The 24,424-nt window shown below is 35.7% G+C and overlaps 1 protein-coding gene across 1 annotated transcript in view; it reads right to left on the bottom strand.

The window, feature by feature from the left end:
- The window catches only part of LOC120418830 (FMRFamide-related peptides), a 47,783-nt gene that overhangs the window by 19,161 nt on the left and 4,198 nt on the right, over positions 1–24,424 (bottom strand). The gene's annotated exons all lie outside the window — the stretch shown is intronic.

Genomic DNA, 24,424 nt, shown 5'->3' with positions numbered 1-24,424 from the left:
ACAAATATTATCTAAAGGAAATAAATCTGGCAACACTGCTTGCTCCTTCCACCGTGTGGGTTTGCCGTTGACTCTTTCAGGAAGTTTTCGGGCTCCACGAGTCTCGGGTGCGAACGCATGGTCCTTCACGAAGCTTTTGCTGCGCTGTGACTCGTTTACGTTTATGTTCTCGTTGCATCCTACGACACCGTTTGATGCTGTTCAACGTGCTCGTGTTGCTCTTCGTGTTCGTGGCAAAGTCGAAAAAGAATCAGAGTTTTTGAAATACGACCCTCGTTTCCGTGTTGGCAAATGGCTATCTGCCAATATGCGTGGTCGGTCGTTTGTACAAATCTGCGAGAGGAAAACGCATGCAACCAACCCCTAAACGGGCCACCACACACAGATGCAATGTAGGTCCCACCTCGGCGGGGTGCTGTTTTCCGTGTGTCGTCACCACTACTGGTAGTTATCATAAGAAGATTGAACCCATCGATTGGACACCGAACGTATAGTATACGGTGGGAAATCACGGTCAGTGCGAATCGTTTCCGATTTTTTTTTTTAGGAAATGCAGTAAGAAGAGACATAAGAACTTGATATTATAGAGTTTATTGTGCAAACATACGATTCATTCGTGGGAGTAAAATGAGTATCTTCAATGTCATTATATATTTATCGCACAGCGTTGTGCAATACTAGTATTTAAAAGAGGTTTTATCAATATTTGACAGGAAAGTTGTAAATACCTTGCATCGTTTGTTTATTTGTGGCAAATCTCAACAGTAAATCTCTTAATAGTAAATCACAGTCCCGTCTGAATCGAACGAAAATTATCTACACTGAAACCCCGATGGTTTGACACCAACTGTTGTCAAACGAACGGGCCACTTTTTAGTTTGACACCATCTTTAAACAGAGCTCACACTTACTACCAAACGTTTTGTTTGATATTATAAGAGAGTCCCGTGTTAAAAGTGACAGTTCGTTCTTTTTAGTTTGACTTTGGTACAAGCTAAAAAAAGTGTCAAATGAAAAAGTGATCAACCACCGGGGGTTGAGTGTATTTTAAGATTGTTTGACATAACAGGACAAAATTTAATCTTTTAATGCAAGAAACGCCCACTTTTTAAAACATATAAACATGGAGAGGAGTTGAGCAAACCAGAACCCCATTGATTTTTAATTGACACATTCTCCGGCAATGTACACCTTAGGATGAAATTTTGAAAAGCGTGTATGAGCTATTTGGATATTTTTCCTCGATTCTAGACTACTTGAAGCTTCAAAAATCATGGTTTTCATTAATTGATCATTTGAATATCATTTTGTACAAGTTGGTTAAGTTATGCATCAATTCGTGATAAAATCATCGTTTTAAAACATTTTTCTAAAAACTCCTGGTTTTCAGCGAAATAAAATCCAAAAAATATTCTTTTGATTGCATTTTGTAGGTTTTTAGTTGTACTAAATGGAAATGTCATGGGTTTGCAGTTTATCTAAAGTCAAGTAATTTTTAAAACTATGGTAAGTTTACCATTTAATTGCGTTGCAACGTCACGAAAAAGGGACATTTGTTTATGTCAACAAAAAACTAAACATTCAATCATTTTGATATTTCGGATGCTCTTTGTACTTGGAAAGACCTTTCAAATGCAACCTAGAGCGACTTAATTGGTTGTCTAGATCTAAAGTTACAACAGGTTTAAGTTTGCGTTGCAACGTCACGAAAATTTAAATCATATTGGTAACATGGAAAAAAGGTGTATGCGTAGTTGGTTGTTGAAGGTAAAAGGGTACTAAATATTATATATTTTTTATATAATGTTTCCAAACATATTTACAGAAGAATTGTACATGGGTCATTCACAAATTCCGTCACTTAAGTTTGTATGCAACTCGAAAAAAAAGTATTTTATGAAACTTGTTGAACAAATCAAAATAGACCGATGTTTACAAGGGGTAAAAATTCTAAAACTTTCAAAAAAGTAATCACGTGGTTATTGGATGGCCCCTTTATGATAAACTGATTTACGTGAGGATTCATTCTAATACAACGCAACGATTTTTTTTTATCCCACACCCTTATGTAAGTCAAATTACAGTGAAATTCATTAAACAATACAAATCACGTGATTCTATTGTTTTTTATCACAAACTTTGGCACTCTGTTGTTGGACGAACCCTTACTTAAATAAGTTGTATGCAACGTTTAGTTGTTCACAATTAAAAATGTTATGTTGCGCAGTTAAACAGTTTTATTATTTCCTCAAATTCAATTTAAAAAGCACAAAAGTCTACAAATTAAGTTACGTTGTTTGCAGATCACCCCTTAGGGGTCATGAACAAACGATATGGGCACTTTATTTATAAATTTCAGCCCTCCTGAAAACTTTAAGCTCCTTACCTCCATTCTTAAACTTCCACGTGTTTTGTAAGTTGCCCAAAACCATTAAATATTAAGGGAGCGTTCTTGCATTACGTAACAAAACCTTCATATTTTTAGACCCCCTCCACCCCCTGGAAATACATTTCCGTTACACTTTTTTTGTATAAATCCTCGAACCTACCCCCCTCCCCCTTGATATTACGCCGTTACGTTATGCATGGACGTCCCGTTAAATGGATAGAGGACGGGAGAGGTGGGGGGGGGGGGGTTTGTCCTTCGTGATAATGGAATAATACAAAAAAAAATATTTTGAAAACCCTTTGGAAAACTTCGTAAATCGTACTGCAACTGTGAAAGCAGAATAGAGGGAGTGGGGGGGGTCTAACATGGGAGGGCCAATCAATTCTCATGTCCTTGTACTGTCTATTAATGTCTTATAATCAAATCTTAACTTACAGTTGTTCAGCCTAACAGAAACTATGATTTATTTTGAAACTATAATTTCGTGACGTTGCAACGCAACGAAAAACCCTGTTTTCAAAAACAGAGCGTTGCAACGTCACGAAATGTAAGCGGTCTTCAAAAATCGAGGTTTAATTTTTTCGAAAAACTTATGATTGCATTCGATTTGTTGGCCAATTTTACACTAAAAATGGAAGAAGAACTCCAAATTTGCCGTTTAACAGAGCAGAGTTAATGGCGAAACATGAATTGAGTCAGGATTGAGAAAAAGTCACGCGTTGCAACATCACGCTAATTATCCCCCTCTCAAAAATATAATATTCGCTTAAAATAATGTTTCAACATTGTTTCTTATAGGAAATTTAATGTACTTTCCGAATCTGTAATAACATATGTACCTTTTTAATGTAATTTTTGAGTTACAGCCGAAATACTGAAAAAAGAAAAGTCAGAGCGTTGCAACGTCACGGCGGAATGTGTCAATTGAGTTTTCTTTAAGCACCGGTGGTGTAGTGGTAATCGTTGTTGACTCTCACCCCAGTTTGACTGGGTTCGATCCCAGACGGTCCTAGAGAGGGGTGGATGGAACCGTAGGTAAAAAAAGAGGTTTACAATTGCCTCATAAATCAAGCCTCCGGACACCTAGTTTCGAGTAGGAATCTCTCAATCGAAAATACAAAGGCAACGCTGTAGAGTGAACAATTTGATTTTTTAAGCACTCATATATTTGCGATTGACAAGGTTGATAGGACGAATTTTAAGGATATTTTCTGATCTTATCGACTATAAAAAAAACTGCTATGAAATTCCTAGCAAAATGTGCATGAAATGCTCATAACATAAAACTATGAACCTAATTAAAAAAAACTGTTAAGTAATTTTCGATTGCAAATTCAATGTTTTATTAATATTTTGTTTTTTTTTCGTTGCAACTGTTTTTGAAAGTTTATGTCGAGCCAACAAAATTATTTTTTTTTATTAGCAGAAATTATTTTAAAGCATTTTCCTGCGTTTGTTATATTTTTTTAGCAGTGTGCAACGTCCTTACTATTAGCAGAAATTATTTAAAAGCATTTTCCTGCGTTTGTAATATTTTTTTTAGCAGTGTGCGTCCTTACTTTTTTTTTTCTTTCAAAATCCCTTTTTGCTATAGCTCAGAAGATGTTTTTTTTTTGTCATTTAAAACATGACCGATTTTTTTTAAATTGCTTTTTTCACAATTTGAATTTTATTGGTAAAAGTGAAATAAAAAAAAGTTGGTAATCCGCGTTATCCTTGGTTTTACTTGCAACCAACCCCATCAGAAATTCTGTTCTCGAGATACAGGTTTATGAATATTTAAATATAACATTTTGTCTGACCATCCCCCAAATTTGTATGGAAATTTGTATGGACGAATGGAAGACCTCAAATGGGCATAGGAAACGTGTAAGCAAAGTTCCATCCAAATAAAAAAATACTAATATTTATCATTTACCGGAACCTCCGAGAATTGGTCAAAAGTGTTTTTAAGTTTTAAAAACATTTAATACCTTTTTAAGCATCTTTAGATTAACGGAATGAATAATTCTCTTGATTTTTACTCTTCTTTTGTATTTTTACATGTCCCACGGCGTGTTTTCTAGAACAACCTTTTCAGGAAAAAATAGTCATCGCTACTTTCAAATGTGTCTTATAGGAAATTTTCTCAGCTATCCAATGCTTCTAAGAGCGAAATGTTTCATCGGGAAATTTCTGAGATATCTCTATTTTAAGCTTTTTGTTTTAAAATCCTTAATCATTTATTGGAAACTTTTAAATAACAGCCCAGGAAACTTGTCAAATGATGTGTTTCATGTGTCATTTACTCATCAAAATGTGTAAAATAAGACAAAAAATAATTTTGTAGAAGGTTGCAATTCGCTTAACATTGTGAAAATTTTGTTTTATCTGAGTTTTTGAATATATGGGATTTATTCAGAACATAAAATCATAAAACCGTATTAATAGATTTTTTACAAGATTATTGGGTTATTACATATTTTTTGTTTTGGTTTTGGTTATTTTTTGTGTACAAAAAATACGTGTCTGATCTGATTTAGCATGTTCAACCGAAACTTTGGTTTGTGGTTGTTAATGGTGTTATTGAATTTTAATGAATAAATTCGATATTTTCTTAAGCAAACATTAACAAGGAGCATAAAAACAAATATGTTTTGAAATCAAAAATATTCTTCATATTACTGTAACAAGCTTCAAAAGTCATATTTTCATGAGTATAAAATAAAGATAACATTTTATAAAATGTTTACTGTTAGAAATGCACTTAAAAGTAGTAATGAAACTCAAGTCTTTAAACTCAGAATGCTGAAAACACCGTAACTAACTTGTTTTTTATTTTGTTTGAACAAAAATTCAATATTATTTTAACAAAAAAAAAAAAAAAACAAACAGACACTTCCTTTACATATTTGAACAAAAATCAAGGTATATATAACATTTTTAAAAAAAGAAGAAATATTGCTAATTCCTTGATAATTTGATACAAAAAAACTAAAACAATCATTTTCATACTAATGAAAAGTATTTCTCCTAAAGCTTGCAACAGTTGTTAATGGTGTTTGCAGTTCAATTTCTAATATAAAACATGTTTTGAATCCATGCAACTGGTTGATGGTTGGTTAAAGAAATATGATAGATATTAATAAAAATCTAGTAATACCCTATCAATCACGAAAAAAAAACGAAACTATTGGCACTACGCCCCCGGGGCATGGCCTTCCTCTAACGTGGGATTTCTGCTCCAGCGCCTCTGACGAGACAGGAGAAACCGGGACCGACGTTTAACTTCACCATCCGATAGAAGCTCAGTGGATAAGGCGGGAATCGAACCCGCGTCTCATAGCATCATCGGGATCGGCAGCCGAAGCCGCTACCCCTGCGCCACGAGACCCACAGCAATCCCCTATCAATCACAAACCTGCCAAATTTCGGTTAAACAAGCTAAATCAGAGCAGACCGGTGTTATTTGTACACAACAGTTATGTAATAATCTATTTGTACTTGTAAAAATCATATTTAATTACTGTTTTATGATTTTTATTTCTGAATAAAACCCATATCTTCAACAATGCGGTTAAAACTCCATTATTCTAATGTTTAGCGAATTACAACCTTCTACAAAGTTATTTTTTGTCTTATTTTACACATTTTGATGAGTAAATGACACATGAAACACATCATTTGACAAGTTTCCTGGACTGTTATTTAAAAGTTTCCAATAAATGATTAAGGATTTTAAAACAAAAAGCTTAAAATAGAGATATCTCAGAAATTTCCCGATGAAACATTTCGCTCTAAGAAGCATTGGAAAGCTGAGAAAATTTCCTATAAGACACATTTGAAAGTAGCGATGACTATTTTTTCTCCTTAAGGTTGCCCAGAAAATACGCCGTGGTCCACTTATAATGTTAAATTTTAATATTTCCAATAGTTTAATGTCTGGTCTACAACCTCAAATCATCTCCAACCATCAATAATAAAGTTTTTTTTTTAATTTTGCAACTTTGTTTGACATAACAGGACTGCAACTACGAGTGGCTAAAAAAAGAAATAATTACCTTTTGAGTAACAAAAAATGTATCACCAGGGTTGTTAAAATATCAAAGTATCAGCTCTCAGCAACTACAATTATCTCGCCTGAATATTCATGCCTCAAATACAACCGCTCATCTCTCTTCATTGAAACTCTCAGCGCCGAACATAGCCGAACACGTTTTCGTGTTTACCCACTCGCGATTGACATTTTCCTTTTCTCTCTCATTCCCGCTTCCACGATCATGCTACCGCAACAGCGTTTAACCACAAAAGCCGCCACAAAACTAATTGCGCAAACGCAGTTTAACAGGACGTAATGCGTGGTCGGCTCCTAATCGCCATCTCGCGTTCTCTCATTGCAGTTTTCGGAGAGATTGAGAGACTCAGCGGTGAGAGCGCATAGTCGAGGAAAAGGGGAGGAGTGATAGAGAGAGAATGAAATCGCTGGGAATCACGAGACACAAGAAGAGATCTCACAAGCTATAGTGACGGCCGCTATACTCTCGGATATTTTTGGTGCAGAGATAATCTATTGATAGCTTTTTTATCACTCATTTGCAACACTGTGTATCACTAACATTTTAAATTTAACTCGCTGTTTGAGATGTACGCGAAGAATAAATTGTTAGCTTTGTATGCATATTAAACATACTCGAGGGAGGTAGGTATCAATTTATAGAACGACATAATCAAAGTATGCTATTTAGATACTGAAGAATATATCGAAACAGGAAGGTTTACACAGGAGAGTCGGAGCTTAATTAAGCTTTCTCACATGTAAAAACACAAATTTGCTAAAATTATTAAATGTTACTTTAGAAATGATAGAAAGTTAGGTAAAAAAATAGGTCAACTTTCAAAAATTAGTTTTTGAAAATATACACAAAATACAGCTATTTAGTATACCGATGCCAGTGTGCTCTTTTGTTTCTAAAATTTATACAGGGCCCTAACCCTTTTTTTTTTATTCTTCAAGCTTATGTAGACTACTTACAATTTTCTTACATACTAGATATTATTTCTATTGTATAGATTTTTTCATAGTTCCGGTTTAGACATGTCGAAATGTATGTACTGTGAATTTTCATTATAAAAGCGCATCATTTGATTTAACGGCGAATTTTTTAAATAATTTGTCGTGTATACAGTTATTCTAAAAAGTGGTGAATGTCTAAGAGTACGGCTTGGTTCATGAATACTGACTGTATGCGTTGAGAAATAATGTCGTTGATGAAAGAGAGCATGGCAAATTTACGACGTTCTTGTAATGATTGTATGTTTATGAGCATGCAGCGTGCTTCATAAGATGGGAGAGGAAATGCAGTCCAGTTAAGTTTACGTAGTGCGTACAGTAAGAATTGTTTTTGGACAGATTCAATACGTGCTTGGTGTACGGCATAGTATGGATTCCAGACGATACTACAGTATTCCAAGAGTGGCCTGACATACGTTATATAGAGTAATTTAATAGTATACGGGTCCTGGAAGTTGAATGCAAAGCGCTTTATAAAGCCTAATGTACTTTTTGCCTTGTTTATTATTGTGTTATAGTGTTCTACAAAAGTTAGTTGTGAGTCTAGGATGACACCTAGATCACGTACTACTTTGCATCTTTCTACTGGTTGGTTTCCTAATAATACTGTTATGTTTGGTGTTTCATGTTTTCTGCTGAAGGCAATGGAATTACATTTCTTTACATTCAATTGGAGTAGGCTTTTACTACACCATGTGTAGAAAAGATTAATTTCGTTTTGGAATACATGACTGTCATTGGCATTTCCTATTTCCATATACAATTTCATGTCATCTGCATATACAAGTACATTAATTTTTTTAAGAATGAAGGAAATGTCCCAGAGGTGACGTGAGTTGATTCCGATAGTACATTTTGGAAGCGAACAATTTGTTCGCGCTTAGTCAAATATGACTTAAGCCATTCCAAAAGATTCGGTTGAATTCCAATTTTCTGCAGTTTGAAGATTAATAATGGTATGTCGATTCTGTCAAATGCCTTACTAAAGTCTGTGTAAATTGCTTCTACGAAATTGCGATTATGCATTGCATTCAGTGTAAAATTTACAAATTCTAAAAGGTTGGTGCTAGTAGAGCGGCCTTTAAAAAAGCCGTTCTGTTTACATGTGATGCGGTTTTTTACTTGCTGAAAGATTTTTTCATTTATAATAGATTCGAAAAAAATTGGAATGCAAGACAAAAGGGCAATTCCGCGATAATTACGTATGTCTGATTTTGGGCCTGATTTGAAAATAGGCATTTCGCCCCCACAATAACATTCTCCCGTCAGTTTGTGATAGATTGGGAATAAACAGGAAGCAGTGCTTGATTGTACAACGTTTTTGGTCCGTTTATGGGTCATTCCACCTGAAGTGTGCAAGAAAAAATGCAAATTTGAAAATTACCATCTCCGATTCTGCTCAAATTTGGCAGAGCTGTTGAGACTATCAAAACATGCAAAAATCCCGAATTTCATCCAAATCGGACCACCCCCTCCATTTTTGTACCCTCCCAAAAAATCGACTTTTTGGCGATTTTTGAGCGGAACCCCTATCTTCAAACGACGATAACTCAGGAACCACAAATCTTAGAGGGTCGGTCTTAAACTCAATTTTGAAGGAAATTGGACGTAGAATCCATTTCCGTGATCAAAATTTAGATTAACATATTTTTTCTGCCTGTATTGTGCAATTGAAAACTTTAAATGGCTGTATCTCAAAACAGTCCTATTTATTTTTCAAATTTGACCTCACCATCGTATTTCCCGTCCGATTTTACATAAGAATCACTTATCGACAGAAAGGAATATGTTTCGTTCCAGAGATATCGAATTTTAAAGTTTTAAGTATTTGAAATTACCTATAATTATAATATCTACACTCGCCGCATATGCTAGAAGCACTCAGTCGTGCTGATCAATAACTGCTACCTGCTTTTATTGAAATAAGATTTCATCACAAATAATCATTAGCAAAATAGGCAAATATTGAATTTACACCACTGTAGGAAACTGCTGTATAATCTTAAATTAAAAAATACTATACAGTTAATTTGTGTGCTAGCCCAATGGATAGCCCAAGAATGGAATTCCCGCAGAGCTAGCAGGAAATTGCAATTGATCTTGTAAGTAACACTTAAGAAAAAGTGTACGATACATTGTCGTGTTAAAAAATATGAATTAACATGAATAAAACTCTCGTGAAGCATGATTAAGGAGGAGGATTTCTGGAAAGTATAAAACTGAAAAATGTAAGAAAATCACAAAGATTAATCTGATTAAGAACAAATTCAGTTGTGTTGATTTCTTGTTTTTGATTTTTTTTTGTTTGTCAATCATTTCGAAATCTTGGAAGACGATACAGCTGCTGTCCACATGTATCCGAAGTATATGGTTTTGTTTTTGAAATTAAATGTACCAGAATTGAAAAAAAAATCATCAATTATTCAGATGAAACTGGTTCACAATATAAAAATCGGTTTAATATTATCAATCTTTCAAACCGTATGGCAGATTCTAGAGTTTTTGCTGAATGGCACTATTTTGCTACCGCACATGAGAATTATTTCATCTACTACAGCCAGCTCTACATTTGTTCTCGCTTTAAATAAAAGAAGAATGAGGAATCAGGAAAAATATGAAAATAATATAAAAATGATAAAATTGTATTGTAAACACACTGTAGCATTTGCAAATAAATATTAAAAGTTCGGGATTTCTGGAAAGTATAAAACTGAAAAATTTAAGTAAATCACAAAGATTAATCTGATTTATTATCTGATTAAGATCAAATTCAGTTGTGTTGATTTCGACACCGTCCGAACAATAATCTTTTTTTTTGTTTGTCAATCATTTAGAAATCTTGAAAGACGATAAAGCTGCTGTCCACATGTAACAGAATTGAAAAAATCATAAATTATTCAGATGAAACTGGCTCACAATATAAAAATCGGTTTAATATGATCACCCTTGAAACCGTAAGGCAGATTATGGGGTTTTTGCTGAATGGCACTATTTCGCTACCGCACATGGTAATAGCTCTAGACCCCATGTGAGTTATTTCATCTACATACCACAGCCAGCTCTACATTTGTTCTCACTTCAAATAAAAGAAATAATTTGATAAAGTGGAAAGAAATGAGGAATTAGGAAAAATATAAAAATAATAGAAAAATGATATTTTTTTTGAAAATTGTATTGTAAAAACTCTGTAGCATTTGCAAATAAATATTCGAAGTTCAAATTTTACTTAATATGGTTTAATGACACTGAGATCATGAAAAACAGTGCATTGAAAATTACCCAATAAATATTCCTTAAACAAAAAATAGATTGTTCATGGTATTGATTATCTCAAAATCGTATAAAATTATAAAAAGAATTCATCTTACAGAACACCAGGTAGTAATTATTCATCATCACGAATTAGTGCTTCTAGCAGAGGCGGCGAGTGTAGCTAATTAAGGTAATCTCTCATACTCAAAACTTTAAAATTCGATATCTCTGGAACAAAACATATTCCTTTCTGTCGATAAGTGATTCTTATGTAAAATCGGACTGGGAATACGATGGTGAGGTCAAATTCAAAAAATAAATAGGGCTGTTTTGAAATACGACCATTTAAAGTTTTCAATTGCGCAATACAGGTAGAAAACATATTTTATTCTAAATTTTGATCACAGAAATGGATTCTACGTCCAATTTCCTTCAAAATTGAGTCTAAGACCGACCCTCTAAGATTTGTGGTTCCTGAGTTATCGTCGTTTGAAGATAAGGGTTTCGCTCAAAAATCACCAAAAAGTCGATTTTTTGGGAGGGTACAAAAATGGAGGGGGTGGTCCGATTTGGATGAAATTCGGGATTTTTGCATGTTTTGATAGTCTCAACAGCTCTGCCAAATTTGAGCAGAATCGGAGATGGTAATTTTCAAGTGCTGTTCCGCTTCAGATGGAATGACCCTTATATTATTATTTCTAGCAAAACAATGCCAAAGGGCCGTTGTGGGTTTGTAAACAAAGAGTGTATCCCTTTCATGCCAGATGTAAACATCCTCTAGCGTGAGCAGGACACACTCTTTGTTTACAAACCCACAACGGCCCTTTGGCATTGTTTTGCTTGATTTGGATTGAACTAAACGGCACAGCCCTATTCGAATAAACGAATTGAACTGGATCACCCTGTACAATCGAATTGAAGTAAACAAAAACACATACAAAAAACCTGTAGAAATAGATTTAGGTTATGTCGAGTTAGACCATTTTTTAAAACTGCTTGTAATTTTAGTTAAGTAAGTCAGATCTGGAAAATTCCAAATCCACAAGAAAGGTCATTTCAGTACCTTTCTGAAAATATATAATATGGCAGATTTTCATACAAAAACCACCCTTTTTGCAAATTGTGAAATTTATATGCAGCAGTTTTTTGAGCATAACTTTTGATGTGCTTGACTAAATCTTATAAATTTTAATAGGGACTTATGGGACCCCAAGACGAATCGAATGAGGCCAATACGATCAAAATCGGTTCTGCCGGTGACGAGATATTCTAGTGAAATTGATTTGGTACACATGTCAACATACAGCCAAACACACAGACATTTGCTCAGTTGGTGATTCTGTAGTCTACGTTTGTTTTGTTAATAAATAAATAAATAAAAAGTTCATTTTTCGAGTGATTTGGTAGCATTTCCTAATTAAGGTGAGGAAAACAAAAACCCATAATCGGTTTTTACTCTTGAGTTTTATAGCAACCTTTTAGTTTTATGTTCTTTGATGTGATTTATTAAGTAAATTGTTGTTTTACCGGAAAAATCCTTATTCGTTATTTTACTCTTGAGTTTAATCGAACTGGGATTTCGCGATTGAATAAAGCTTGTTTTTACTTTTCTTTTTTCTTTCATACGTTTTCTATAATAAAGAAACCATCATTCGTGTGGGTGGCTTGTTACTTTTTTTGTCTGGAATATTTTCCAGCCTTTGAGCGATTCAGAGTGCCCTTGGGAGATAAGTGTAACCCCGAAACGCGGTATTTCATTCTTTTCATTCGATAGCGTGCACTCAATAGCCTAGCCAAACCAACCGACCAACAATAGTGTGTTTTCCCAGCAGATCCTTAATTCGTGTTGTTGATTTCTCTTCACATCTTGACGGGTTGCGACATCATGTTTGGGCGAACCTCTTCTCCGTCTGTTCGTCGTCGGTGCCTTCCAGGCTGCTCGTGGCGATTCCACCAGTCAACTTCCCGAAATCCACCGCGCACTATCGTCATGTCAAGAATCTTGTGGCTGTGACGTTCATTATGGAAATATTTTTTTTTTACTTCTTCCATCATCTGGGCCGGGCAGAGGCAGATGAAGGATTTGAACTTTTATTAGTCATTGTAGTCAAAACGGCTTTTTATCCACTCTTATTTTTTTTACGTTGTGATGATTTCTTTTGGGCGCTCAGACGCCGACGCTGGCGGGGCCACGAGGGATGAATCATGTTGATCTAGACTTCAATCGATGGAGGCAGCCGACGACAACGACGACGACGAAGGGTAGAATGCTTCGCGTGACTAATGGAGTGAGCATAGTAAATTGCGTAATGTAAAAATCAATGCAAAACGGTTCGCGTCACGATAAGCTTATTTAAAGTTCGAAAAAAAATGTTTTTTTTTTTGACTGCACATTTTCCTAAAGCAAATTTAATTTAGAATTCAGGAAAGGGGCTAAAATATAGCAAATTACTCCTCGCTGGCACGAAGTCCAATGTCCATCTAGATAATATTCAATATCAAGGTGTTAGAGAGCACAGAACATCGAATAACGTGATAATTGAGCTCGGAAGAGTATTCTCGAGGGAGCTTATTCCCGCTCCATGTGTCCGCAGTATCGAATGCAGTATTTCGGAAACGTGTCGCGTAAAATATATTAACGTTCTTGTGAGTTTGAGAGTATGGAGGAACCTAATCCCGATAAGTGTTATATGGTATTTCTGAAGGAGTAAAATGTTAAGGAATTTTATCTGTACTCTTATTTCAAATTCAATGAAATTTAATGTTGAACATCATTAAATTTTATTTATACTTCAAAATTCGTTCCTGAGATCAAAAATGACAGATTTTAAGGATGAGGTAGTTCCACGGTAGTTCCTATTAAAAATGTAGTTTAATGAAGTTCTACAACAGTTATGCTGAAATAAATATCAATTTTAGCTTAAGTACGGATGTTACAAAACGGTGTTTTAAATGGGAAAAAACACATCATTATATATTAGTCGGAAGGTATTTGAAAAATCGGAAAGAACATCAATGATTGGAGAACCCTGTTTAATTTTAATTGCACTTAAGTGATATTTATACAGCCCAGACTCAATTATCGGAAGCCTCAATCATCCGAAGTTTAGATTATCCGAAGGTTTGTATGGAACTTCGGATAATCAAATCAATTCAATTCAATTAGTGTTTATTAGTAAATAATCAATTTATAATTTCGTGTTTCTTATAATGTAATAGAGTTTTGGAGTTCCTTTCAACTATGGTTTACACAATAATTCATTTAAAAGTAAATCACAGTTTGTTTTGTCTGTTGACGTCGAAAAACTTCGCTGCACAAGGCAGCTTATCCGTTGTAGATGTACTTCATCATCAGCTCACTAAGAGCTTGGAATTGATCTGCCTCGTTCCGGCTGGCACGAAAACGCGTAAGCATCTCTCCAACAAGAGCGAAAAACTCGTGAAGCGTGAAGAGATCATCACCGGTAATATCAGGAAGTACCGGCCCCAGAAGCGGCTACTTTAGCGTACGAACCTCCCCAACCGGGAGGGAACGCTGGTTTGGTCGATGGAACCGCTCCGCCACCAGCTGCTGCAGCGTTCGAGCTTGAAGTCTTCAGAGGTTGGCGGGACGCTGGCACTTTTTTCTTCTTGTCCTGCAGTTTCTTGAACAGTGTCCGAACTTTTGACAGCGGTGGCATTGGGCTGCGTCGGCTGGATTCTTCATGTAGAATCGCCACGTCACAAAGAATCCGTCCAGTGCTTTGATTCGCCGAAAGTTCTGGATTTTGACGGACCCACGATCGAAGTACAGGAGATACAATGTGAACGGTGTCACCGTTGTCGTTTTTGAGAGTACATACATTACCAACCTCTCGAGGCTGAACTTTGACGCCCGCCAGGTTTTCTTCCAAGTCGGAGATCGGGTGGTCCAGATATCACTGAAGGACGATCTTCACTGGGACCTTCTCTACAGGGTCAAATGTAAAGAACTTGAAGTTTCGCAACTTCAACTTTAGACAATATTGGAGCCCCTCAAGCAACTCGTCAACTTCGTCTGCCAGCATATCCAAAATAAAAGTTGGAGAAGGACGTCGTTCCTTCGGAGAGTTACATTTTTCTTCTTTTCTTGCTTGCGTGCAAGTTCATCATCGTCATCGTCGTCGCCAGCACTGCTGCTGTCACTGTCGGTGTTGTGTTTTTTACCACTCAGAATCTCGAATTCGTTTCTGGTGGGAACGTTGGAAGTGGTTGTCGTCGTGGTGCTTGTGGACTGCTGTTGCTGCTGCTGACCGGAAGTGCTTCCGGATTCCCGGGTCGATTGTCTTGTCCGTACAGGGGACTCACTTCATCGATAACGTCACTGGGCACGCTCCCGTGCGCGATGGCGGTCGATGTGGCGTTGGTGTGTTTACCTTTTGGACTCTGCCGGTCGATGAGCTTCGCGGGTTTTTCGAGGCCACACTCGATCTGCCACGGCCACGGCCGGCCCTTGGCATGCTGGAGCAGCAAACCCGCGGGTAATCACTATTAATTACGGCAAAAAAATCGAAAAGTTTGAAGAGCTCCGAACACTTGACTGTTGCTGGCTGGAGTTGCCAGTCCCGATCTTCGGATAATCAAATCATTACTGTGTTGTTTTTATTTTTTTATTATTTTCTTATTTTTAACATCAATTTCGAGATCTGCGACCTCATGCTAGTCAAATTTTAATATTTGATTGCCTTTTAAATTAAAAAATGCAATTTTTCAATATGTTATCACCGCCATTTTGCCCGCCATCATGGATTTAAAAATTCTAAATCATTTTAGAGTAGTGAAAAATAAGAACGTCAAAAATAAGACAACGAATTCGGTAGTTGAAGAATTGGTAAAGATCAGATCAAACCTCCTGTCAAAATGAACAAAATTTAACCGAAAAAAGATTGTATGATGATCAGTAATGAATTTCATAACCGAATTTCGGTAAGTTTTTACCGAATTCGGTAGTTTTCAGTTTTCAGTTTTTGGCAGTGCATAATTGGCCAATGGAGCGCGTGGTCGTTAAAAATATTCGGAGTGAAAAGTGATTTTTTTGTGTGCCTTTTGTTTCGCATTTTTGTCGTGAATTGTGTGCTGCGAGCAGAAGATTACCCTCTGAAAATGCAGCGTCATCAGTGCATAATTGGCAAAGGGAGCGCGCGTGGTCGTAAAAAATATTCGGAGTGAAAAGTGATTTTTTGTGATTTCCAAAGCCCTTCCTGTATCATCGTTGATCGGAAGGCACGGCGTCGGGTGGATTGTGTTCAAATTTTTCGAATAAGGTTTTTTTTGCGGTGAAAAAGCCATTTCTATATAATGATCCAAAGACGCACTGACAATTTGGATCGTTGAGTTAATAGTGGAGCAAAATAACTGTGTGTGAGTGATTTTGTGTGTTAACCAGAAAGACCTTCCCATAGCCTCGTTGCTTGGAAGGCTCACCGACGGGTCTGTTATGAAAGTCCTCCCCATGGCGTCGTAGCTCGGGAGGCACCGAAAAGCCAATACCTTATCCTACTAACCCAAAAAAACATTAACCACGTGATGCTTGAAGGAGATGCTGTGGATTCAACGGTCTCAACAAATATACAGCGAAAAACTATGTGCTTGATGAGTCTGCAACTTCAACTATCGGACTTACATTCTTCCCTTTCGTTGAACCACAGAGAACTGTGGTTGAACTGCAGGCTTCTTGGGAGGGCGCCGGTATTGACTGGTAAAGTAGAGATCTTCAGAGGTTAGCAGAGGTAGCAGCTCATTGGCAGTCAACCATGCTCATGCTCATGCTCATGCTCAATTCGGTAGTTTTCAGTTTTACCGAACTGTTCAGCAGTTCAAAATTTGGTAAACTTTACCGAATTCGGTAAAGAAAATGTAAGTGTGTACGGTCAACGATGCACAGTAAAAAAATGATGGTAGTATTACATCTGGGAATGAGTACACTCAAAATAACTAATTGCCATCAAAATAGGTATTTACTTTGAAGGAGTCCTCTTCTTCGACTTATTCTAACTAATTTTAGATCCGCATTTCTTGGCATTAGCTGCATTTTTTATATATGCTGTAGATTCCCCAACTTAGTGGTCATGTCATCAAATACAGTTGTTGGCTTTATATTGTTTTTTTAAGTATTCATAAGAATCAAAACTCCCGGAAGTCTCGACCAAATTTCCATGGAAATGAGAGGCTTCTAGAGATAAATTTTGGTTTCGAGATAACAGTTATTTAAATATTCAAGCAACAAAAATGTTCCTTTTTATAATTTGTTGCAGGTGGCAATTATTTTTCAACCTTCATTGTATTGATGTCAATCCCCCTCTTGTGTTCCCTTGAGTGACGCTTTTTTCTCATATCATCTCAGCCAAATTTTGTTGCTTCATCACAGCCAAGGTCACGGTGCTGGAGTCCAATTCATCATGGGTTAGAGTTCCGGTATTCTATTACCTCTTAATTAAAACGCATTTTCACCAGCTAGGGCCTGAACAGAAGCAACAGATTTTAGGTAACAAATCGGTATCACACATAGGGGAAAACCTCCTATTGCCATTAGTTCATTGTGGGGAACAACAGCCAAAACTGCAAAAAAAAAAAAGAAAATAGCATCCTGGAAATAGGTAAATACCTCCAGCTCATTGTAATGTATAGGAGCTCTCGGCTTATTTTGGAATTATTTTTTAAATTTGTTCTAGTCTATTTAAGTACAATATCAAACGAAACGCGAATACACGCAGCGTGCTGTTCCAAACCAAATTTATGCGACTAATTAAGACACCTTTAGCGAAAAATCAGTCCCTCCTACACTCGCTGCCGTCGGAACAAACAGTGTGTAATGGCACACGCGTGAGTTCGTGGTTTGCTCGACTCGTTTCATAAATTGAATCTCCAAGGAAAGAGTCCTGCCTCCGGGTTATTCGGCGGTTGGATAAAATTGTCATTTCGTTTCAGGCCCGCCAACAATAATGGTTTCTACCGGTAGTGGCCGCCAACGCCGTGGTTTGGTCATTGGCGCCGTAATTTCTGCACTCCTATTGTGCCGGATTCCACTCTGGTGCGGAACCAGGTGATGACGCTGGGAGATGACTGCAGGGAATTCCCCCTTTCCGGCCCAGACTGACTGTGTGTTTGTTGTTTGCATTTTGCATCCACGCGTTGTCGAAAGCAATTTGCATGGTTTATAGCGGCTAGAAGTGGAATTTATGAAGCTTTTGGAAGGATTTTGAAATTGCATAAGCGATGTGATGACGATGCGGTACGATGGGCGTTTATGAGCAACTATTCGTAATGGGTGTGAAGGTCGTCTCGGCACCTCTTTGGTGGAAGTTCCTTTCATATCATTGTTAATGTAAATAATCAGTTTACATCAATTGATTTCATAAAAAGACTTGATAGTTGATTAAGTGATTCTTAATATAATCGAATTTTTATATTGGGGATGTTTCAAAGGTGTGAAACATTAATTATCATAATTGATCAATTTTTCGGCCCCATTAAAAAAAACTAAAGAAACGCAATGTTTTTACAGATTAGGAAACATAGTTGGTTTTTCACTTGGAAATGCCATGTAGATTGAACAATATTGTGCTAACTCTGAAATGAAAATGCAGCATAACGGGACATCGTCGTTAAAATGGAATTTTAAAAGGCGCGCCAAAAAAATTGTTAAAGTTTTGCCAGTTTATTTTTTTTAATTAATGCTTTTCTACACATTCATTCATTTAAAAACGAATCTTGTGCTCCTGAAACTGAACGAATTGATTGAATTTTTTTTCAGCCAAGTATATGAATAATAAATAAAACCGCCCATAATTTTCAAAGAAACACTTTACACTGACGATATATATTTTTATATGGGTTTCTTGTAGAGCAGTTCTCTACGGAATCAGTATTTTCTCTTCAATTTTAATTTTTATATTTTTTAATCCGGCTTCTTAATTCGCTCTACAGCATTGCCTTGGCGTTTTCGATTGCGAGATTCCTACTCGAAACTAGGTGTTCGAAGGCTTGATTGTTGAGGCAATTGCAAACCTCTTTTTACACCTTAGCTTCGATCCACCCCGGGATTCGAACTGACGACCTTTGGATTGTTAGTCCAGCTGCCTACCAGCGACTCCACCGAGACAGGACCCAGGGAGATGACTCCTACACCTGGACTGAGCTAACGACCTAACCATTAGGTCAGTCCGGGGCCAACATTTACTTCCCGTCCGACGGAAGGTGTGATCAGACAAATCTCGTCTCAAAATTTGCCACCGGGATCTTCTGGGATCGAACCCAGACCGACTGGGTGAGAGGCAATCACGATTACCCCTACAACACGGTCCCGGCTTGCATTATTAGTTCGTTCAAAAAAAATTCTATACAAATTTGGCAGGTGTCCATACAAAAATGATATGTGATAATTCAAAAATCTGTATCCTTTGAAGGAATTTTTTGATCGATTTGGTGTCTTCGGCAAAGTTGTAGGTATGGATATGAATAAGGCTACCAACTGTACGGATTTTTCCCTTACCATACGGATCTTCGTACCTCTTCGCGGATTTTCAACAGGCCGGAAATTTTGTAGGGAATTTTACGCATAATACGGATTTGTACGGAATTTTAACAACTTTTTAATCATTGAATTGCTTTTTTGATTTGGTCGAAGCTTTTGTTAACTAGAAATTTTTATTTTTCTGTGAGTATGATTTAAAAAGGGAGAGTTCCGGGGTGTCCTCAATTCAAACTTGATTATCAATAATTCTAGAGTTTTTGAACTATTGTCTTTCATATGTTGATAGGACCTTCTAAAAAAACTCTAGAATTGTTCTTTTAGAAATTCCTTACTAATTTTTATCATCCAGGCTTTCTAAAACTTGTGAAAAAGTTTGAACATTTGAATTAACAAATCTAGAGTTTTTTTGAAGGTGTTGTGATTCACATGTTATAGGACCTTTTCAATAAAAAAAACTCGGATACGGATTTTTGCTCAGCAAGAGTTGGTAACCTTAGGTATGCCCAAAGAAGCCATTTTGCATCATTAGTTTGTCTATATAATTTTCCATACAAATTTGGCAGGTATATGAAAAATCAAAAATCTGTATCTTTTGAAGGAATTTTTTGATCGATTTGATGTCTTGGGCAAAGTTGTAGGTATGGATATAGACTACACTGAAATAAAAGATACACGATAAAAAAAAATTGGTTATTTTTAATTTTACTTTTTGTCACTAAAACTTGATCTGCAAAAAAAACTTTTTTTATTTTTTTATTTTCTGATATGTTTTAGAGGACATAAAATGCCAACTTTTCAGAAATTTCCATATTTTCAAAAATTTAAAATCAAGACTAACTTTTCAAAGAGACCAAACATTCAATATTAAGCCCTTTTTAAATGTTAGTCTTGATTAAAAAAATGAAAATATTGTTTTCGAAAAGATCGCAAAATTTCACGAATGTTTCATATTTTAACATTGTAAATTGGACCATTAGAAAATTGTGGGTTGTTTGGGTGAGACTAAAAAAAACATCAATTATCCTGTTTTTAAGAGCGAGTCCACGAACAGGGCATACCCCTTTGTATGTGACGTCATTTGGACCTCACCAATCTGCCTGAAATTTTCAGGGGTTGTTTGAACATATAAAACTAGCATCTGTCCAAAATATGAGCACTCTAGGTCAACGGGAAGGTTCAAAAACGTCAAAAATCTTTGCATGGCAATATCTCAGCAGCTAAGGATCGTATCAACAAAGTTCAAAAAAGCAAAATATAGAGAATTTTCTCAGCTATTCAAAAATATTTTTTCAAAAGTGGGCAAACATGGGCACTAATTAAAAAAAATGAATAACTACACGGAGAGACTGTGCCCAGAAATTTTAACAATTAAAATTGTTGATTTTACTTTCGTAAATTTTAACAAAAACGTACTTGTTACTGCCAATATTCCGTTAAAATAACTAAAATTCAGTATTTATTTAATAACTTGTTTGTTGAAAATGCTAGAGGCAAAAAGCTAACAGATTTCCCGAACTCGAATGAACGTGCTCGACTGTTAGCTTTTGTTTTAGGAAAATCAAAAATTTTGTTGGTTGAATATAATTTACATTTGGTTGAATATTTAGAAGATAAACTTGGGTTTGTTTACATCTGTAATTTGAAGTCAGGATTCGAACGAGAGCGGTCGGTTTGTTGAGTTTGTGTTGTTAATTGTGAAGTAAGAGGATGTGAAAGGTGAAAATTACACTATTTGGCTAAGTTGAAGTGGCAAATCGAAGTGCACACTGCTGCAACTGTGAAGGTGGAATTGGTGAGTAAGTTTGTTGATGATTTCTTTGCAGGTGATAAACTGTGAAGAGCAAAACGAGGACATTCGCAATGGGGACCTCTGATGCGAGGGGACTTTATGATAATGTTTGGAGGAAAGAGAGGGGCAGTGGAAGGAAGAGGCGGGCCAACTCTTGCACGACAATACTTGCACGGGCAAATTTAACAAAATGTTGGTTAATCTAAGTAAGTATGGGTTTAATTTTACACAACAATTTATCTATTGTGTTTTTAATTAGAAAACTGAATCACCAGGAACCTTCGTGCTTACTTGAAGGAGATTTGTTTATTTGAAATCATCTGACCCGGTGGTCTCAATGAAGTTTGGTTGCTTAAAACTAATAAGAACTTAACAAACATAAATATAGTCAAGTTATCAAAACATAAATTTAAACAAAACATGATTTAACGGCTAGATCTTCTTGTTCTTGATGCACGTTGTTGCGGGTTTTCAGCAGGACGAGATGAACGAGAACGATCTCGGAGTTCAGTTCGAAGTCTTTCCAAAAATCGGCTCACAGGTTCGTGGAAGTCGAACAGATGGTAGAACTCGTTGAAAGCTGTGGCCAGCGCACGAATAGGGGAGTTTTCCGCATAAACCGTACGGACCAACGGGCGTGAGACGATGGATATTTCAGAATCATCAACCATAAAATACATGGAAATGCGTACACATTATATCAAAATAAAAATTCGATGGTGGGAAATGTCTAAAAAAATAAAATATATAAAAAAGAAGATATTAATATTTTAAAAATGCTGTTGAAAAAGACTGCTCAATAAACTGGTAAGTAAAACTCAAAATATTGTTTTCAGGAATCGGAGTACGTTAAATAAATTGAATCAAATGCAATGAAAGTATGTTGCCAAAAGTAGTTGTTAAATTAGTGCAAACTGGGTAAGTAGCATTATTGATATTTCTTGTTTATAATTACATCTATTTACGTTCCTTTTATCAGTTTAGAGCCGGAATTAATTTTTTTATTAGATTAATAATAAATTTCATATGTCTATTTGCAGCAAAAGGTTCGCCTTGGTGTAAATTCTGTGTCCAACCTCAAGAAAAATAACTAAACATGAGACCGTTGTAGATGATGACGACTTATCGGATGATTTCTCAGTGATGGTAAGTGAATACAACACTTAATTGTATACAACATAATAAAAATATAAGCTTAAAACTTGGTGAAATTTTTGCTCGGTTTCTACTTTTAAGGAATTTACGAGAAATTAAACATATTTTTTGAACATGTTTAACAAAATTTGTAAAATGCTTTTTTTATTATAATTTTTTTTAAACATTAATCAAACATAACATGTTTTATAATAACAATTAAAAAAATACAAATAAGTACAAGTACAACAAGTTAATTTGTGAGGCATTATTACAAAATTTACTGCAAATTAAATAAAAATATTGCTAACTACAGCTAATTACTGACTACATGTACGAATATTTTTCTGTATTCAAGTAAGACATTAGTTAAAAATATAGCTAGAAATTCGGCCCAGCCTGTATCGTTAAAAAATTAAAGAAAATATATATAGACACTAACATAAATTATGTTTAATTAAGAAATGTTTTGTTATAAACCACTAATAATTTGCTGCATGCAAAAATATTTCAGTTGATACAACGAAAAAAAAAGTTAAAAAATGGTTGAAAAATATTGTCCAGCCTGTTTTTTACAGAATATTTAACAATTATTCAGCTGAAAACAAAAAAAAATAGTTAATTTTCTGAAAAAAATATTCTAGCAGTCGACTGCTAGAATTTCTTTTTGGTCATTTAACCAACAAAAATGGCAATTCTAACTATTTTTTTGTTACTTTTACCTACTGGTGGTCAGCAATTTCGGGTTAACAAAATCAACAATCGATTGTTGAAAAAAAGCTGTGTAAAAAATTAGCCCATACTTTTAGTTAAATTAACCAAGAATTTCTTAGATTTGCCCTGGCCGGTCTCTCCGTGTACTACTATTTTCAACAAAGTGACCAGAAAATGGCTATAACTTGAAGACGGTACACTTAATCAAAATTTCATTCAAGTACTTTTTGATTACAAATTCAATTTTACATCGAAAAATGAAGTTGAAAAATTTTTGCGACCGATATTTCGTTTTTTTGAAAAAAAATGTATTGATTCAAAAAATCATAACTCGGTCAAAGATTTTTTGCACATTCTGGAAATTTCTGAAAATTTGGCATTTTATGTCTTCTAAAACATATCAGTTTTTTTTTGCATATCAAGTTTTAGTAACAAAAAGTGAAATTAAAAATCACCAAAAAAATTTTAACCGTGTATCATTTTTTTAGTGTAGTCCACATCCATACCTACAACTTTGCCGAAGACACCAAATCGATCAAAAAATTTCTTCAAAAGATACAGATTTTTGAATTTTTACATATCATTTTTGTATGGACTGCTGCCAGATTTGTATGAAAAATTATATGGACAAATGTGAATGCAAAATATCATGGTAAAGAAGGGTATTTTTCTGTGACCTCAGACATTCATTGTTTCTTTCGCTGAGAATTCGGCAATTTATGCGTAAGTTTCAACTACTTCAACGAAAATCAAACTATATTTCCCCTAGGAAGTTCAAACTAAATATAACAATTCCGTGCTTTTTCACACGAAACAGTTTGTTTTAATTTAGTTTTTGGAATCAAGACTCAGAAGCGTCCAACCATCGCAACTGAACAATTCCAAGCAAGAAGAGCAGCACAAAATGCTTCAAAAAGTTCCAAACTAAATTATTATCAAGACTGTTCCCGATTATGAAGCTGTCTTCTGCATATAACCTGATTAGCGTGCCCTCGTTAAACTTTCCCATTTTCTTGGCCAGCAAATATGTTTTATATTTTGGTGCCCATATCATGACGATGGGAACGACAACGGGGAACAAACTCTTTCAATTTAACTAATTTTGTTTGCATTACAGAGCAAACGGCGAAACAGCATCAAACTTTTTCGTTCAGCAATTGTTCGGGCACTTTTAGTAGCCGAAAATAATCCGAGATTTGTGCAGTTTTATTTATTCTCTTGTACAGTCCGGCCCATGACAATCTCACACAAATCCTTATCAAATAGCCCGAAATATGGACATCAATTGCGATATCTGTGAGTTTGGCATTATTAACAGCTTTTATATGACGGCATGCTTTTAGGCGCACTTCACTTGCAAACCAAGCAAGATAGCACAACTTTCTGGCAACTTTTCCACTTCCACAGAAGCAAAAAGGCATATGGGAAGAGAGGTCGAGAGGACAACTTTCTTTTGTTGTACGCCGAGCGCAAATCAAGTGCGTGAGTGTGTGTGTGTGTGTGAATATGTTCTTGTCCAGAGTCATAAACTGCATTCTCCTCTGAGTAACTTAGTATGGCAACTTATGCGCCCCATACAAACTCCCACCCCTTCTAATGTCGTCG

Source organism: Culex pipiens, chromosome 3, assembly GCF_016801865.2.
Source record: "Culex pipiens pallens isolate TS chromosome 3, TS_CPP_V2, whole genome shotgun sequence".
NCBI lineage: Eukaryota > Metazoa > Arthropoda > Insecta > Diptera > Culicidae > Culex > Culex pipiens.
Note: the sequence above shows the minus strand (reverse complement) of the source record. Positions and strands in the feature narration are given on the sequence as shown.